A 16864-nucleotide genomic window follows, 5' to 3' on the forward strand; every position below is an offset into this window, starting at 1 on the left:
GAGAATGTACTTGATAAGCCAAGCTCTTCTTGGGTAGGTTGGATCTCCTGCACGCTTGCTGTGTCGGCGCTCATACAGTACCTCCAATACGTGCAAGGCACGTGTACTTTCTCTAAACTCTTACAGTGAAGTTTATTTTTATGTGGATCTTACACTTCCTTTCTACACACACTGGAAATGCTTGAATCAAATCAAGAACGGTGTTACTACAGAGTACACAACATGCAACCAGATCATGAATATTATTCAGTGTATTTGATGATTGTATATTTTGGAATTAATTTTGTATATAAGCAGTGTATCTCACAGGTATCAGCAACTCTGCTAGCATAGATCAGCTGGTGGAAACGTATTGAACAGTGCATCCCCAGGTGACACTTCTCTCCTCTTCATTTGGAGACTTTTTATGGAAAAAGCCGAGGAATTATTTTGCTATTGCGCATGCATTTAATTACCATAAAGCTTGCCTCTCTCAAATGCAAATGTGTTAAGTGGGACTTGATATGGATTTCCTGGTTTGCCTAACATGAGTATTTAGCAATCATCTTAAGTTCAGTCCACTAGGAAGAACAAATTACACAGAAAAATTCCTTTTCAAACAGCACACAAGTTCTGATGCTAAAAAGCAAATTGGGATGATGCCAGGTGAATGACTGCAGACACTGAAATCACAGCCCTAATAGTGTGTCTTTGACAAACCGGTCCCACAGCTCAGATGTCTGCTCCACCCCGGATGTATGGACATCTGAGCTGCCTGTCATTCAGCTCCTGAACTAAACCACTGCTGTATTGGGTGTGATGAGTCAGGAGTGTAATAGGAAAGGTTAAACCTAAACCTTGCCTGAGCTGGAGATACCTTGTACCACACTCCTCCTTAGTCATTCTGCTAGAAGTCCCAGAAGCCCTTATGAATGTCAGCCTCCTCTACCTACCACCACCACTGAGTATCAAATCAGACAATTTGATAGCTTAGCAATGTGCTGAGGCATATACTGAAGGTTTGGGGGTCTACAGTAGTGCTTGCACAAGTGTTAGTAACATAGATGAGGCCACCAACATAACAGCTAAATATCTTAAAATCAACTATTTTCTAGTTGACAGACCCACATTAAGACATGATAAAATTCAGCAGAGCAGTATTTTTAGTGGGAAAAATCCTATTAATGCAACTCTGTAAGAAACGGCTGTACTATCAGACCCATAGTAGATCTTCTAAAGTAGCATTTTCATACCTGGGGATGCTTTCCAAGAAAGTTTCCACACGTACACTTTCTGTTTAAGGGAGGATTTCATTAGTTTCATTTGGAAACTGTACTACTTTAGCGTTCAAATTTATTGAGCCAAAACCCAAGAAACTAATAGGTAACAGTCTCTCAAGTCAGCATCTAAGGAATAGGTTATAAAGAAATTAATGCAAGTATCAGAGAAATAATTTTATTTTGCTTTACAAAGTATGTGATCAACTTGGCTTTCTCTGCTGTTTCCGTATGCTGCGAAATGGCTCTGATCCTCCTCTGTTGGATGGAGGAAAACAACACGCCAAGGAATAACTTCCAAGATGGGAATCAAAACTAACATTAAGATTTGCAGGTTTTCATGTTCTTCATTTCCTCTAACAAGGAAGATAAAGTGTGTTTTAAGACTAAGTGAATATGGTCAGGCACTATAACATAACCCAGGTGTTGAGCTCTGCCTAGGAAGGATGTCTTGGCTCTTCAGGTACGTAACCTGTTCTTGCACATGTCCCCCATTGATTTCACCAGAAGTTGCATTTGGCTCAAAACAGTAACTGCAAATACCACGTTAGATTCATTAACGAGTCTAAGGAATTTTTCTGCATCACTCAGTAATTCTAAGAAAGCGGGTTTTCACAAACAAATAGTTGAGCACTGTGATCAGTTCACTCAAACTCTCGAAGAGCAATGCTGTTTTCAATGAATCAATATAGCTACTCACAAATAGATTATCATTTATTTCTCATGCATTATAGAAAGTATTTGACTAATCACTACAGGAAGCTTCTGATCAGCAAATTTATTTACCCCTAAACTGATTTTTTTCAAAAAAGCACTGTTTTCCTTTTTGTCTTACAGACTGATGAAATTCATTTCTGTACAAGTTGCCATGAAGAAAATGAGAGAGGCCTGTTAAAAACATTAACATCTGCATTAACATCTGTAGCCTTCTCTGGCACGTATGGTGAGGAAGTGAAATACCTATAGCAAACATGGAGCTGCCTGAACCACTGAGACATAATGTTGATAAATCTCTAAACAGCATTTTTATGTTTGAAAGATTCCATAGCTCTACTTTCAGAACCGAAGCAAGCATACTGTTAAGTCAACTGTGAACATTAGCACTCAAGGATAAGCTAAAAACATCATATCGGAGGCATCTGCATAACTTTCTTTGTTAACATTCTTATCATAAATGATCAAGATACTATTGTAGTCTGTCCTTGCAGTCTGATCTGCAGAGCTATGCACTAGAAAATACATTGTAGGTCTCAGATAATACATTCCTAATCCAAAAATACTCATTATAAGCCTTCATTTCAAATAGAGTAATTTCTCTGGCTGAAGTGAGTCATGCAGATCTGCTCACCTGCAGCGTGCTCGCTCGTTCTCTCCCCCAAGTCCTAGGTTAGTGATCTCACACAATGAGTTTTCCCAAGCACATGTAGTATCAGAGCTGTTTCTAAGGTACTATTTAGACTGACTTCAGAGTACTGGGCAATAGGTGAGGCAGGTGCTGTTACCACCACCAAAAGCAATGAATCAAAGGCACACCTCAGTCACGGTTTCTCCCATTTCCTGTTTGGCCTATAAACATGGCAAATTAGATAACTACCAGCTCCGTCTCTGATGTGCTGGCCAGAGAAGAGATGGGTGGACTGAGGAACTGGAGTTCTTCCTGACCCTCCCTGCACCCATTTCAGGAAATGTACCTGCAATTCAGGTACTGCTCAAAGAAATCACACTGTCCCAAGTGCTTAGTGAGGGCAGGCAAGCACACTGCAGGGTAGCCTCTAAGAAATAACTTTCATGCACATAAGCATTGACACAGGCAATTTCTCAAGTTACATGGTGAGTACAATAAAGAGATAAGGCCTGCAAACAGGAAAGCCTGTGTAAACAAGATGTCATGTAATACTACTGAAGTCTTTAATGTGGGTATCTGGCAAGGACTTGTCTATTATTTAAACATTTACAAACTCTGTTTTGTTTGCTGTTCTGGTTGCTGCAGATTTTAGAGGGTATTTTGGATGGCATCCTCAGTGTAGTTACAAAATAAAGTTGTTAAAAAAAACCCAAAATAATCTGACCCCCATTTATTGTTAATAGTGAAATCTAACTGACCCTCTATTCCCCTTGTTACAACTGCTTTAGGGGGGAAGTGAATAAGCTCATCAGTATTCAGGTATTGCTAACAGGGAGGTCACCTTCTTCTGTTAAGCAACCCTCCATTTCAAACATTAAAACCTTGCAATTAGTAATTTGACAAGGACACCAAAGTACACGACTACTTTGCTCTGACTAAGGTGATGTTTTCTGTAGTGTCATTCTACTTACAAAGCATGAGAGGAGTGATTCCTACGAAGACACAGATCCTGCCTCCCATATACATGCAAACTGCGGGATGCAAAGCAAGTGTCATGAAGGGGGGAGCACAGCGGAGGATAAGCAGGGATCTGTAATTAGGCAGAGCAAGGCAGAATTAAAAATTGCTCAAGGTTAGGATAAAGCCTGTTAGAAATTAGCAAGGACTTGCTACTCTTTAGGATTCTTTTAATGACACTTTTTATCATGCTTGACTAAAAACAATGTCGTGGTTTAACCCCAGCCGGCAACTCAGCACCACCCAGCTGCTCACTCACTCCCCTCTGCTGGGATGGGGGAGAGAATCAGAAGGGTAAAAGTGAGAAACCTCGTGAGTTGAGATAAAGACAGTTTAATAGGTAAAGCAAAAGCTGTGCACACAAGCAAAGCAAACCAAGGAATTCATTCACTCCTTCCCATTGGCCCGCAGGTGTTCAGCCATCTCCAGGAAAGCAGGGCTCCACCATGCCTAACGGTTACTTGGGAAGACAAATGCCATCACTCCAAACGTCCCTCCCTTCCCAGCCAAAACCAGCGCATCCTCCACCCCTTATTCCGTACCATTTACATCATGCTCAGGTCCCACACTATCCAATACATCCTCATTAACCACCACCCCCCTTCCCATCCTTTGATATAATACAATACACAGATGCTTCGAGATGTACCTGCTCTGACATGAGCTTATCCACAGAGGCTTCAGGGGGTCCTGTTCCCACGTGGACTCATCCACAGGTCACAGTCCCTTCAACTTGAGTTCACACTGGAGTTCCAGCCTGTCCAGTACAGCAGCACAGAAACAGCAACGATGCCCTGGCCATCTGCCAGCCCAGGCACATCGCCATTGCGTTATCAAAATGTTCCCAGGCACAGCAGAGTAGATGATCAGCAGTACAGCAAGCAGCGAAAGCAAAAAGCAGCCACTAACGAGCACTCGACTCTAATATACAGTAAGACAAGCAAGCCCCATAGCAAGCACAGGAGCCTGCCAATTAATAGCTAAACAGCAGTAACAGCTATAAATTCCATCTAACACATTCCGATCAAACCTGTCGTTATCTCGACCCTTCAAGCCCCACGTTGGGTGCCAAAAAGGACTGCTGTGGTTTAACCCCAGCCAGCAACTAAGCACCACCCAGCCGCTCGCTCACTCCCCCCTGACCCCGGTGGGATGGGGGAGATAATCGGAAGAGCAAAAGTAAGAAAACTCGTGGGTTGAGATAAAGACAGTTTAATAGGGAAAGCAAAAGCCGCACACGCAAGCAAAGCAAACCAAGGAACTCATTCACTCCTTCCCATGGGCAGGCAGGTGTTCAGCCATCTCCAGGAAAGCAGGGCTCCATCACGCGTAACGGTGACTTGGGAAGACAAATGCCATCACTCTGAACGTCCCCCCTTCCTTCTTCTTCCCCCAGCTTTATATGCTGAGCATGACGTCATATGGTGTGGAATATCCCTTGGGTCAGCTGGGGTCAGCTGTCCCGGCTGTGTCCCCTCCCAACTTCTTGTGCACCCCCAGCCTGCTCGCTGGTGGTGTGGGGTGAGAGGCAGAAAAGGCCTTGACTCTGTGTCAGCACTGCTCAGCAACAACGGAAACATCCCTGTGTTATCAGCACTGTTTCCAGCACAAATCAAAAACACGGCCCCATACCAGCTACTATGAAGAAAATTAACTCCATCCCAGCCAAAACCAGCACAACAGAACAGCAGTAAGACCAAGAGACATAAAACTAGCAATTGTAATAGTGAGTAACAATGTCTTTTGACAAGATCAAATTCTTCCTTTCTCTGCTATCTCCTTTCTTCACAGTTCTGTGAGGTAGAAGATTCAGAACTACAAAAAACTTTTTGCTAACAGCAACTGTAGATGTTTCTTCCACTGCTCTGAGTTTACTGTGTACACAGTAGGAGACTGGCTCTGTCACTATGCCAGTAGTTTCCAAATTCTGATTTGCAAGACCATATAAGCTGATCTACAGCTACCCATAAGTTACGGTGTTTCATGTGGTGAAAATGGCCTATACCTCCAGAAGCATCCCATGAACGTGCCAGATATGATCCCAGTACACAACAAGCTCCACAGCAGGCTTTCTGTTCCACCAAAATTAATATTCTTGAGAACCACATTTCCACAACAGTCCCTTTCCCAATTCAATACGTAACAGATCAAGATACAATCCACAATGTATTCAGTAATTGGCACTACCCTGAGTATTGCCGCAGGACGGAATAGCTTGTGTCTGGTTACTAAAATAATGATTCTTCATTTCATTCTTTTGTTAGTATAAAAGGAGACAAAACTCAAAGATTATTTCTGTCTAACCTGCATCCTCGATCTCCTACCATAATAGCTGTCAGTGTACTGGATCCCAAAGGCCCTATGCTGAGTTTACTCAGCACCTTTAAGCATGACACTTCAACAAGGTAACTAGCCCTTTCTGAATACCATCATTTTCCTTTGAGTCAATGAGACTCACAGGTGTTTTGCAGGAGCTGTTTTTCCCATAATTTGTCAATAACATCCTATGGTCCAAAACGTTCAGGTAGAAACCACAAGGGGACAAACGTGTTCTAGTATGTGTTTGTTCAAGTGAAATAATATCTCTGATCACTGTTTACGTAAAGGAATTTGACATGTACCATGTTAAGTCACAAAATGAAACTCATGAGCCACCTTTGCTTTGAAATGCTCTAGCAGCAATAAGCTCTGGAAAACAGATTTGCTGGGAGGAGGTAGCCATAGTGATAGCAGGGAGCAGCAGAATATGAAAACTCCAAAATCCATCAGAAAATAACTGGAAAACCAGGGGAGTAAAATAAAGACAAAGCCTCTGCAGGTCTTAAAAGGTGAAACTGAACATAAATTGTAACTTTATAAGCATCAGCAACCAAAAATAAGTATTGATCTAGCTGTCAACTTTCATGAACATGATAATGTTATAAGCCTTCTTTTAAAAATAAATAAATAGAAACCACTGTGCACGTGCTCAGCAGAAACTCCAGCCTCAGCTGAGCAAAATTTTCTGCTGCTCCAGGCAATCACAAGGGAGGCACAGAACCAAGCTGCTAAGGAGGGAGCAGTTGTGATCTGATTACCCCTTCTGCAGTGCTGCCTCATGGCAATGCTCCTGTCTGCCTTTGCAAGCTGTCAGGCCAGGGAGCGTGGAGGCAACTGGAGGCCAAGCTTTCATGCTATTTCAATGCTTTGAGCACAGAAGTGTTTGTTTCTTCACTAAGAAGATTTCATCCCTTTGATGAAAGGATGGAATTAAAAAACAGGGAGAAATGGGAGACAGATTATGGCCCAAATTGTGGTCATTTATTTTGCCCATCTAGAACCCAAAATTGTGGTTACTTATTTTGTCTATCTAGAACCTAATTTTCCAAACTTTTTGTTGTTACATAACCCTGTAATACAGGTTTGAATGAGCACAGCTCCTCATCACTACTACTGCAGGTGTGAGTGGACTAGGTCCCAGGATCTCAAACACAGATACCCAGTGGGTAAGGAATACAAAGTGGGGAAAAAAGGACCAGTGAAGCCTGGCTTGTACTCACACAGACACAAGGTAAGATTCAATTGCCTTAAAGGAGAACATTCTTTCTCTTCCTGAAATTCCTTGACTCCTTCACAGGACACCTTTCACCTTCAGCAACAAAAGCGTACACAAGGTGATGCTTCACTAGACAACCCCAACTTACTGCAGGAATCCTGTGGGGAAAAATGGCATGTGATCATGTCATTGAAGACTGCTTTGCAACAGCTTGGCTGTGTGAGAATACCAATGCTTTAAAATACTTACTTTTTTTCTTGTAAGATATACACATGTTCACTACAATACAAGTTAAAAAGCAAATGCCTGATAGACTTATGTAAAGTTGAAAGCCCAGGGAAAATAAATCACTTCATGCTGTCCTCTTACTTAGTCATCCTTTGTGAGGTAATCCAACACTCCTCTTTGGACCACTGAGCTGGAGCTTTCTGATTTTTCTCTTACGTTTAATTTGGACAGCTCCTAGATGATTCCAAAATGTCATCTTGCTAGATCTCAGACCTGAAACCAAGGTAAAAAAAAAAAGCTCATCTCTCTGATCTTGTTCACTTTCATTCCCTGTCTCCCATCCAATTTTGTTAACAATCGGTTTCTCGCTTCATGGCTGAAACATCAGAGACTTAAGTGAGTTACATTATTTTTAGATACCTTTGTGTGTCTTTTCAATGTGGTGAGATATAAGTAGGTCCTTGTCAAAGAATAAAATGCAGCAAGTAGCTGGTTAGCGTTTTATCTCTGTAAAAGCCATGTAAATTTGCCACAATCATATTGATATTTAACATGATCCTTTTCCTTGAATACATTGCAGAAGGAGCTATGTTATATCCAATTACTGATAAGATTAAGCCTGGTTTATCATTGTTCTGCATCACTGGCTAAAGTATATGTTGCACAGTGTTACTACATCAGGGTGCCAGTATTTTAACCCACGTGCTATACTGCTGCAAATTATTACACTGCTGCAAGGCATGCTGAACTGAACTCACCTCTTGTATACAAGATCCGAAAACTGTTATTTGATTTGGTGGCATTTAAGCATTTATCTTGTGCTATCTGGCTTGACTTCTGAAAGAAGCCCAGAGGAGTCATGGACAGAAATCTCATTTGAAGTCAGTGTTAGCCAGATACGTAGATCCTTGAGATTCTTCGAACACGTGACCTGTGTCAGTACTAAAGTTCTTAATCTGAATAATGCTTTAGGTAAAATTATGAGGTGCCTTTACTTAAAAAAGGAGCAATGTAAATAGTTAGAAGCTTAGTGTTGCATGCAGGACTCCCATCAATTTCCCTAGGCATATGACAGGCACAATCAGTTCCTTTAACTCACAGACTCTGTCCTTCTTGGCGAAAGGTTCCATTCCTAGTGCAATTTCCTTAGTTAAAATACAAATATTTAGTGAAGACAAGAGCTCCTAATTTTCTTAACAGTTGACAAGTCAGTCTTTTCACATGAATTATCAGGTCAAGGTAAAGCTCGAATTGCCTTCCCTTCGTAACATGCAGGACCGATCAAGTAGAGGTGGAGTGGAAGTTAACAAAAATCATAGCAAATTTAGAGAAAACACAAGCAGAATTGTACTGCAATTTTTAAATTACTTAGAAACCTCATGTTAAACACCTCTATACTTTTCAATGATACCAACACAAATTACTTTGTGTTGGACTAAGGGGATGGTATTAGTCAACCACATAATGAATTTTATAGCAAAAGCATGGGAATTTTATATCAAATATTCTACCAGTACAATCAGTCTTAGTTTACTGTATTCAAATTAAATGCAACATTTAAAGGTAAACCAAAGAGATTCTACATTTCTATTACGTAAACTACTTAATGCATTTTTTCCCCAATTGTAAATTTATACAATTTCTTATTTAATAATACTGCAAATTAAATGTTCTCTTTTCAATTTATATAAGGACATTTCTGCTGCAGATACCTTTTTTGGTAATGATAAACATGAAAAATTTTAAAAATAGCAAAGAAATGTGATGCTTTGCTATTTAAAAAACCTATTTCATAAATTCTAGTCATAGAATAAACTACTGCAGGGCAGAAAATCTGCACTTTGGTTAGTTGTGTTTAGAATTTGGATGACTATTACTTTTGGCAATTAAACAAGAACAAAGTGTGAGCTGAAAGAAAATATGAAAATCAGCACTGTGCTAACTTGAACAGACAAAGTTCAATAGCAATTAAAAAACCAAAACTCTCCAAGGGATGTGACAGGAATATCAATGAAGAAGTCACATAGTGACAGTGTTTGAAAAAGCCATTAAAGGAAGCAAAAATCAAATCTCACTAGTTCCTGGATCTGTTTGCTTTTAATTAATGAAGAAAACGTTACCTAAAATACTTGATGAATATAGCACACTGGTCAAACTAAAGAAACCTAAGCCTGGGTCAGGTTGACCTGTGTCCTCCAGTTAATACAAAACAGACCTCACTTTGACTTCATTTGAGTCAGTAAGGATACCACCACCACCGATTTTCATAAGAGCCATATTGGGCTCCCACTTCAATCACCATAAAGCACAAAGCTACTGTGAGGGTAGTTTGTTGGTCACTACGTACTGAAATCTCCAGTGCTGTAGAGACCTGACAAATTATCTGGCACAGGAGTTATGCCAAAAGTTAGAAACACAAGAAGAGAAAACCATGCTGCTCCAATGACAGTTGAGATGTCACTGAAAGTATCCGTAATTCTAAACACTCATGACGCTGGCAGTTACATTAGCTATGGCACCCACGGCACTGATTTGGTATGAGAGGAGGGCCTAGGAGACTTGCAGGTTGTTCTGTTTTAAGGTTGATAGCATCTCCAACATCTCCCTGTGCACATGATAGCAAAAATCTAGTTTATTCAGTTTTCTGTTTGGCTGGTGCACTCTTAAACAGCCTGTGTCTCTTGGCACTAAATATCTCTCAGTTAGTGTCTTCCTGAAGAGGTCACTTCCTCCTTTCCTCAGAATCGTATCTCCACTGAGAAATTTATGGAACTTCCTTAAATGGGTTCAGCTGGTCCAAGTAGCCTGATAGCACGATAGGGTTGAAAGTTAAACAACTGCAAATAAAAGTCCTGTTTTGTGCTGGATACTATGCATGGGTTTTAAGAACAGAACATTATATTAATTTTGCCAGGGTAATATGTGTGATCTGATCCACCATCAAAGCCTAATGGAATTAAGAAGGCCTTGAAGGAAAGGATCGACTCTGATAAATTAGGAGATTGATAGGATTTATTTATAGAGCAATGATCCAATGCCTTCTTTTCCAGCTTTATTTCAATAGCTCCTAAACACAGTGGAAGGGAAAGGAGTGGCAGAAAGCTCAGGCATAGAGCATCATAAAAAATTAATAACTTTGAAGCTGTGGCGAGGCAGGAAAAAGATTGCATAAGAAAAGGGGCATAGAACATGACTTGTTTAAATGAGCTTCCTCTCAACAGGAAGACAAGTAATGAGTGAAACTAGCTGAACAGTTTAAGATGGAAAAGTAGAGTATATATAATTAAACCGTCTTTTGCAGGTGATGTCAAAACATTGTGTCAAATCCTGCTTTGGCCAAATAGCTGCACAACAATGCATTTTCTAGCATCCCACTGGCAGAACAGCTTATGAAATTCATAGTGGTTTAGTAGTATAATTTGCTTCACATCACAATCCTAGTTGGCATTAATATAAACAGCAACTTGCTGAACTACTAAAACTCTACAAACAGGTTTCAGGCTGGAGGATATTCATTTAGGGGCACAACATCCAATAGGCAGATGCAAACAGAATGATTTAAAGCCTTTGCCCTTAAACTAACTTCCCAAATAAGACACAAAACAATATTCTTACAGAAATTACTGAAATCTTGATTGAAACTGAAGGCCCTAATTTCAAAACTAAGCAGCTGCGTGTAATGCCGATGACAATAACATCTGTGTAGATATTAGATCATTACTGGTTTTAACTGTGCAAAATTACAGGCTGGTCTAAAGATTTTATAATAGATTGAGCAATCTCTTCTTTGTCAACTACTGGTCAATCTCTGTTTGTTCTGTGAATAAATGTTAACAGTAAGGCCTACAGTAAAATCATCAGAAATTCAAATGGGGATTTTCAAACCTGGAGATTTGTTTTTGTAAACAATCTGATGTTCTGTCATAGACCATGAAAGATGATCCTAGAAACAGTTCATGGCTATGCTGTCAGCCATGTAAGTCAATTATTACTGAACTGCTGTCCTCCCTTTAAATGTTCCTGTATTCCAGTCATCTACCAGTGACACTTTGAGAAGTCTGTAAAGCAAACAGGACACATGAATTATTAGGTATGTTAGAAAGGAATCAAGGCTGACTGTCAACAGAAAAGCAAGCTTGACAAATTAGAAGGCTGATTCACCTTTTTTTTCCTTCACTTAACAGTGAAGGATAGGGAACCTCCTGGTTTATGTTTTTTAAGCAGAATAAGAATACAAGTAGATGGCTTATGAAAGCAGTAATGGCAGTGACTATAAAATAGACACTATATATGACTTTTTGAACTAATTTGAGGAACTAGATAAATAGAATGAAAACTAAATGTCTGTTTGGTCTCCAACATAAACTATCTCAGGGGATTCAGTTTAATTCCTAGTGTTCAAGTCCCAACCAGCAGTAGACAGGAAGTTTTAACAGAAAGCAGATGACTTGCTGCTTCTTTTATCCCGTCCCCATATTCTTCCTCCCACCCTTAAATCACCATAAAATGTAAACTCAAGAGAAATCTTATAAACACCTTGGGGTTTTTTGCTGCCCAACTCTCCTGAACATCATTCTCACTAGTATCTAGCCATAGCAATCAAGAAACCTGAGACCACCAAAAGATCTAAGAAAGCCCCTAAAATCCCCATTGCCAGTTACTTGACTTCAAGCCAAAAATTTAGCCCTAGCTTTCCTGAAGTAACAGTAAAAAAGTATGTCACCTGAGCTTAACCACACATTTAACAGGAATTTAATCATGGCTAATGACACAGTAACAGTTTCAGGTTATTTGAAAGTCACACCTTCAACATCCAATTTTAAGGGGTAAAAAATTAGGATATAACAATTAATACAAAAATATCTCTCTTTTACTATCGTATCTCCTATGAGCCAGAAAAAGGGCAAACAGATCATCCTAAATCTCAAAGGAATCAAGTTAGAATTGAAAGGCAGATTGTTTGACTTATCTAGGGGTCAAAGGTATTACTGTTGTTTTCTCATTACCTACTCTAATACAGAGCTTTTACTATAAAATATCAGCTGTTTTCTTGCAGCACTATAAATTTTTGGATCACATTGTGAAGGAATGTGGATTAATTGCTGAGATCAGGAAAACAAATAATTTTCATTTCTATGCTATTAGATCTACCTGAAGGTGAACTGCTGGATGGAGGTGACATCAGAGTCTTCTGTCTGCATACCATGTCATTTTGGTTTTCATTTTACAAGGCACAACCAAAATGAACATGTATCCTGCACTAGCCGCATCTCAAACTACTTTGCTCTGTCTCTCTTGGGTCTGAAATCCCATAGCAGTCCTGCAAATGGAAGTTACCATACTGTATAAAACTTCCCAGACGCACATAAAATGTCTTTAAAAAAAAACAACAGCCATCTGAGCAAGTTAAAAGCCACTTAAAGAAACTTACCAGTCAGGCAGAAGGAAACAAAACCATTTAATTTGGCTCCGAGTAGAAACACCACTCACTAAGGGTCACCAGCTGCAAGACCAGGCAGTGTGAGACAGCAATTTCCCTGGATATGCACACACACGTGCACACAAACACACACCCCCTGGCACCCAGTACCTGTCAGCCCTGGGCTTGGTGCTGGCTCCAGCCTCCCAGCACAGCTCGCTTGCACTCACAGTCATTGTCCCTACCCCTACAAACATAACAGAGGATCTCATAGAGGATGAGCAGGATGCACTGTTCAGGAGTGCAAGGAACACTTGGCCTTTGCCACCAGGGACACCACGGGCTATGTCCCCAGGTGAGGGCGGGAAGCTGGGACACAGCGGGAGGCACAGCTGCATGCGTGGACCCTCTTTCCAGAGGCCCCCATTCAATCCCAGCCCTGCCTGCAAAGTCCTTCTTTCCACCACCTTTTCTGTGCCCGCTGCATCCCCCCTGCACAGCACGGCTTTGTTGCTTGCAGGGAGAATAAGGTATTTTACAGGCAGAAAAATGTGACCCAGCATGTTTGTCAGATCCAACAGCAGCTGCTAAGCAGCCAGATCTTAACTTTTCCTCCAGAGGAGAAAAGGGGGAAAAGTCTACTATCTTACAGGGGACTAAATTTGCTATATATTTCTTTGGGGGAAAAAGCAGATAAAGTGAGTGGAGGTTTTCTCAGCTGTGGCACCCGCAGGTTGGGTCCAACAGCAAAGAACTGTTTTCTTTCTGTCTAGTTGCCTCCTTTTTTTTTTAGCTTCATCTCTATCATGTTTTCTGTAACTCGGGATTTCTTTCCTAGTTCTTTGTCCCTTGTAGGAACTATTTTGCTGCCTGGGCAGTCAGCCAAACATTGTAACTGCAGAAGAAATCTTTCTTGATTTACTCCTACAGACCTTCATGAATATTCTTAGAAATGGCATGCTGCTTTATTAGCCTTCTGAATTATTAACAGTTCTCAAGTTAAGATAATTCTTTGTTAATATTATTTTGACTTTGTTTTATGATTGCATCTGGCTGAGGATAATGCTTACAGGTACTGTCTTGTCTAGTAGCTTCTTTATGCATTGCAGTACATGTATTTTATCTTGGATAAATACATTATGCATAATTGTTCCCTTTTTCCAAACTAGCAAGGCTCAACTTTTGAAAAAGCAGAATGAAAAACAAGGTTCCAGTTTCCAATTTTTTAAGCCTGGTAATTCTTTGGTTCCTTAGAAGCTTGTGTACTGCCCTGCCACAGGTCCTATCATATGGGCACTTTTCATCTTATTAGTCTCTGGAGACTGCCTAGCCCTCATCCTTTCCTTTCCTTCTCTTTTCTTCCATTATGTTTTCATGCTTCTCTCTCATCCTGATTTCTTACCAATCTCCTCACACACCCTCTCCCCACTGCCAGTACTTGTGCTGGCATGTCCTTCCTTTCTTGTAGCCTTTGACATATCCTCGCCTTATCAGAGTTGAATGTATTGTGCAGAAAGCTCCTGGTGTGGAAGTCTGTCAGCTGTTTGTGCTGTTGCCAATGGAGTTAAAATTTTATCTACAATTTGCCAGTGAATATCTCCATATGAATCACATCTTTGAGTAGATCGCATTAGCTAATGAATACTGCCAAGGGCTACAAGTGGCTATGGCATTTAAAAAAATCACATTGCACATAAGCCTAGCTTCTTAGCTGTTATAAATTACCAGCCCTGTTAGCACTGGATGAAGACTTAGAACGCTTACTTTTCAGTCCTTTTTTCATCTTTCTGCAGAAGCTAGAGCTTAAGATATGATTGATTTTTTCTTTTATTAGCATTTCACTTGCAATGTAATCTTGATTAGTAAGGAGCTATAGGGACTTTCAGTTCAGAAAGAGTCATCAGATAATCTACCCCGATATAGAGTCATCATATAATCTGTCCTGATCTGCTATATAATTTCATAACCCTTGTTACAGTCAAGCTCATTGACTTGAGTTTGATTAGCATAAATCTTCCAGAGAGGCACCCAGTCTTCATTTAAAAATGACAAATCTCCTGTTTCTCAGGGTCATTTGTTCCAACAGCTAATTACTTTCACTTAAAAACCAAAAAAGACAAAAGAAACCCCAGCTCTCTCCTCTCTAACCAGTATTTGTTTAGCTGAAGTCCTCAGCCTTAATTCTTGTTATGCCTTTAGCTTGGCTGAAGAGTCTTTTAGTACCTTATATTTTTGTCTCCAAGAAGGTACGTACGTAACATAATTAAGTGATCTCAGTGTCTGAAATACACTCAACTCCTTATGACAATTTTTTCTGAGCATTTAATCACTTTTGCAGCATTTAATCACTATCTGCACAATTTTCAACATTCGTCCCAATGCAAGGACAGTTAAAAGGCTGATGTGATCAGTTCCAGAATATGCAATGAAAGTAGTTCTCAGCCTTTTTAGAATGGACTTTTTCCCCTTACTTTTTTGCTTTTTTTCTTACTGTACACATTGATTCATATCTAAAGTAATAAGGAAACGTATTGTACAGGCAGTTTCCACAATAATAAACCAGAACTAAGCTCTTCAAATCATGTCCACGGAAGAGGGATTACCAATAATAATGTAGTTTAAAAGAATGCTGGCAGGAAAACTGCCTCCTTTTCCATGTTACTTTTGTATTCCATTGGGCACGTGTACAGTCCAAGGCCAAAGCTGAATAACACATGAAGACTGCTTTTAGTTCTTCGGGCAGCTTGCTGTGTAATGCTGAATAAACAAGTTAACCTAATTTTTTTCCACCTTTAAAATAACACTTTGAGATTTCCTAGTAATTCTTCTGGAGATAAGTGTAAACAAGCATTACATATTAGTGTCCTAAAAAATCAGCTGGACATTTAAACAAATATAGTAAGGTGAATGTTTCCAATAGGACTATACAAAGGAAAACCAGCCATAAAAAGGGTGGTTTCAGAGGGGCACATCCCTAGGTGTTATTCTAATGCAACTGCAAAGAAGAAAATTTTTCCAAGCCTTGTCCATTGCTATCTCTGCTTCTACCACCTAGAAGGAGCTAAGCCTACAGTGGGTAGCATACCCAAGTCCAAAACCACTTCTTCTGTCTCCTTGTGTTAACTCTTACTTTCCCTGGTATCTTCCCTTCCAGCAGCATTTGTTACTATTTCATTTTAATGTAAGATTAGCCTGCTCAATCCAATGATGGCCAGATACCACTATTAGTTAATGAGAAGGTCCCTGAAGTAAACCAGACACTCATGATGTGTCCAAATAATGTGTGATTTCATGCTATAAAAACAATATGACAACAGCCACATCACAAATTGCAGCAGAAACTAAATGGCAGAATCACAAAATCTGCCTCTAGATCCTCTGGGCTTGGCTTCACTGATAGTTTGAAGAATGCCTGATGAGGATTTCTGTTAACACATACAAGACAGTATAAGCTTACTCAAGTGTGACATAAACCACAAATGAACAGGTAACACACACGACATTTTGAACAGATTCATTGGAGATTATCCAAGCCCACGTTTTTAAAATAACCAAGCTCAGTGCTTAACTTCTGAAACGGTCATAAATTTAAAAGGAAGTAACACAACCTGAGATAAACACTGCTGACGTGACACCAGGGTTGCAGGAAGAGGCTGTTCCTTCATGTGTCTCTGCAGCAAGCCCCTTGCCAGTCTGAATGAGCAGCCCGTTAGCACTCCCAGGCCTTCCGAAACACAAATTCAAGTCTACAAAGGAACTGGGTAGAAACACCATTCTTTACCATGCAGTCCGACAGGTTGTGTGGGTTTTTTTTTTCCAGTAAAGGCTGCAGAATTGTGCTAGTCCATCAAAAACCTTTTTAAACGTAAGCCGAAAAAGGCCATACTAATTCCCCAAAACAACGTTAACTGGTTTTTTTTAGAACGTATTTGAACTGTTTCTCGGTGAGCACCGGGTTACGGCAACTTTTAGTAGAGCTGTTCCCTAAATACCAAACATACATCGCCACACGCCCCAAAGGCCACCGCACTCCCGACCACCGCGGGGAGCTCCCTGCTTTCGGC

The sequence above is a fragment of the Aptenodytes patagonicus genome, chromosome 9 (assembly GCF_965638725.1).
Source record: "Aptenodytes patagonicus chromosome 9, bAptPat1.pri.cur, whole genome shotgun sequence".
Lineage (NCBI taxonomy): Eukaryota > Metazoa > Chordata > Aves > Sphenisciformes > Spheniscidae > Aptenodytes > Aptenodytes patagonicus.